This window comes from Ursus arctos, unplaced genomic scaffold (genome assembly GCF_023065955.2).
Source record: "Ursus arctos isolate Adak ecotype North America unplaced genomic scaffold, UrsArc2.0 scaffold_6, whole genome shotgun sequence".
In the NCBI taxonomy this organism is placed as follows: Eukaryota; Metazoa; Chordata; class Mammalia; order Carnivora; family Ursidae; genus Ursus; species Ursus arctos.
Genome location: NW_026623078.1, coordinates 49,332,845 through 49,336,173, shown reverse-complemented (window position 1 = coordinate 49,336,173; position 3,329 = coordinate 49,332,845).

Here is a 3,329-nt window from a genome sequence, read left to right as displayed (position 1 = left end):
AACAAACCAACACTTGGTTGAATGCCTACAATTTTGCTGACAGGGGAAATACAAATTATCATAATATAAAATAAAAGGGCACCAAATTAACCCTCCCATTATGGTAATGGTCAAATTGACCATCATAAGCTGAGAAATAGAATGAGACATCAACGAGCAAAAGAGCAAATGATCCATTCCTCCCCACTGTGTGTATTCATCATATGCCCACCACGGAGTCTTGCAAATGGCGGGAGCAATGGAGCACGGTATGTGTGGCGGCATTTGCATGGCTAGGATTCCTCCCATGAACTCTGATGTTTTCTAGTTAATTAAAAAAATGCAGGTTGTGACCTACCACATTGATTTGATAATCCTCCAATGGATGGGACCTGCAATTTGAAAACACTTAGGTAATGAAAGACTGAGTTTCTCCTTTGGTTCTACGTCAGGGTGGAGAGAAATGAGTCTCATGAGATGGGGAGTCGAGAGTGGGAATTATGGCAAGTGTAGTAGAGCCATAGAGTTAGTGTCAGAGGTGACCACGAGATCTTTGACCCCTTGTAAAGTCTCGGGAACTTGAGGGAGGCATTGGAACTTCCCCAGGGTATGGATAGAAGTATGAGCTGATCTTAGCTTAAGGTGACCCCAGATGCCATTTCCTTGGGCACAGCAGCTGTGGAATGAAGTAGTCAAGGGTGTGAGCTTTGGGGTTTGGCTGCTGAGTCCGCATCTTGGTTCTGCCACTTAACAGCTGTATGCAGATTACTTCACCTTTTTGTGGCTCAGTTTTCTTATTTGTAAAATGGGGACAATAAGAGTGTTAAGTTCAAAGGATTATGATGAGAGTTAAATTAGTTGCTATATACCATACGTGTAAAATATAAAAGTGGTTAGAGTGTGAGATGCATTCATGGAAAGTTAGCTTTTCTTTTCTTTTCTCTTCTTTCTTTCTTTTTATTTATCTATTTATTTAAATTCTCAAGGGGAGTCACGCTCAGGCCAACTGTAGACATTGAAGGAGCTTCTCAATGGCGCTGCAAACGTCTATCTGAAGGTGTCCTCTCTGGGTGACTGGTTCTTCCTGACGTTAGGTGAGTTTGAGACACTGTAATTCCCCAGCAGACCCACCCTGGGAGTCTGTCCCCTGTTGTATGACTGTGTGTTCAGAGACTGCACGTCTATGTCCAGTAGCTGGGGTCGTACAATTTCACCAAGGGGCCTGGGTCAAACCAGGCAACGTCAGTCTACCCTCCTCCGTGAGCAGCATGAGAGAGGTGAAGGTGTGAGCGGAGGGGCAGCTCGGGGTGGGCCGGGGTGTGCTCATGGGGTGAATATGTGGAAATGGAGCAGAGGCGGAGGCCGCCGATGTGGAGGTCATTCAGAAATGCGAGGTGTGGGACTCAGATGGATCGATCACCGCAGGCGGCTGAGACCACTGGGAAAGGTGCACAGGCTGTGAATGGAGCGTAGATGGTAATCAGGTCAGAGTAAGTGACGGTGGGGGTCCTGGGAAGTGTCGGGCAGTAGTGACAGGGAAGGCCAGCGAGGGCTGTGAGCTTTAAGGAGACAGTTTTCTGAGGTGTGGGAAATGGAATCGAAAACATCCAGAGGCAACACGGGGCTCCTGATGCTGCCCCCTGGCCTGGGGTGTCCTGGGGCACAGGGAGACCAGCAGCCCAATTTGAGCAGACAAATCAGGAAATGAGGTCCTTTGGAGAGGGGGCATGGCCGAGGGCGCTCTGAGGGGACCGGTCTGTTAATGGCAGTAAGCAGGTTCCGAAGGAGGGGACGGGCAGGAGGAGGCAAGTGTGGAGAGCCGCATGGGATGGTGAGATGAAGTGCCCGGGGATGACGAGGGCTGCAGTCTAGGAGGTCCCAAGAATACGGAAACTGGGGACATGAGCTGACGTGACCTGAGCAAGCCACGTCTGCGGGGTCAGGGTCAGGGGTGCAGGCCCAGCACAGCCTCTGCTGCTGTGTAGGCTTTAAATAAGCCCTGTTCCCTTCCTCCTTCCCTCCTTTCCTTTCACTCAGCCTCGTTACACCGCAAACTGAGAAAGGTGACTGATTTTTGTACACTACTCATAAACTCAGAAATGGGCAGGTGCCCACACATTTCAAGGTCCCTCATTTGTGATCCTCTGGAGACGGACACCAAATGGTCTTTAATTCCAGGCACTGGAACGTGATGAGTTAGGTGGGTGGGGGTGGGGCTCCCCACTGGCTTTACCACCCAGCCTAGGTGCTGGGGCTTTGGCTTACATACCACTGTGGCTCCTGCAGGGCTAAGCCACCTTCTGTTTTAGGGACATTAGAGCATTTAGGGTCCTGGGTACCGGAGGGGCTGTATGGGGCAGTTCTGATAGGGACTCGGCAAGTCCTGTAATACAGGCCGCCAGATGAGCCAGGGGAGGCATGGACTGCTGTCGAAGGAAGACCCTGGCTGCACAGTGCTGGGGGACATGGCCTCTGCGTGGGAGCTGCTCCCCGGAAGGGTTAGGATGATCTGCAGACACTCTATCGGCTCATTATGGGCTCGGACGCCTCTGAACACAGACTTCCCTCTCCGAGAGCAATTCCTATATCCCGTGCCAGGGCTAGTCCTCTTGTCTCTGGCCACAGAGCCCCCCAAGGTCATGACCCCACCATGGCAGTCCTCTCTTCCAGCCCTGGTGACCTTCACCTTGTCTCCTGGGGAGGGGAGTTTGCCCCCTCCCCATTCATTACTTTCAAGTCTTTATTATAACATCAACTTATATTTATGTTCTCTTCCACTCAGGATTTCTCTTTTGATTCTAATTTGGAAATATAATAGTCAGAATATTAATTGTTTTCTTTTCTGTGTCCCTTGAGCCCCAAGCTCAAGGACCTTGAGATGCCTGTGTTGCATGAGGGGATGGGGCTCTCTAATCTTTGTCATGGTACAGACTTGAAGTTCTGCTCCACTGAGGGCCTCCTGTTTCCTTCCAGGTCCGCAAGTGAGGGGAGAAAGAAAAAGCCCCAAGATGAGTATTCTAGGATCCTATCTCAGTCTACGCGCTATTGTTCAGGAACCGACCTCGAAGGGCTGCGCCGGGACAGGCTCTCTGTCACGAGTCCTCTGTGTGAAGCCACCTGCCTGGCCAGTCGTTATCTTCATCAGGATTCTTCTGGTAGTGACTGTGGAAAGTATTTTGTAATTGGATACCCAGGTGTCTGTATGCAGGGGCAGGGGAGCAGCTGCCTCGGATAGCACTTGGCCCACGCACCTGGGAGATTCTTCTTGTTGTGTGTTTTCCTTTGTTCATAGAGCCTGATTTCTGTGCTCCTCTGGCCGCTTGGTAGAACACGGCCACCCGAAGGCTCTC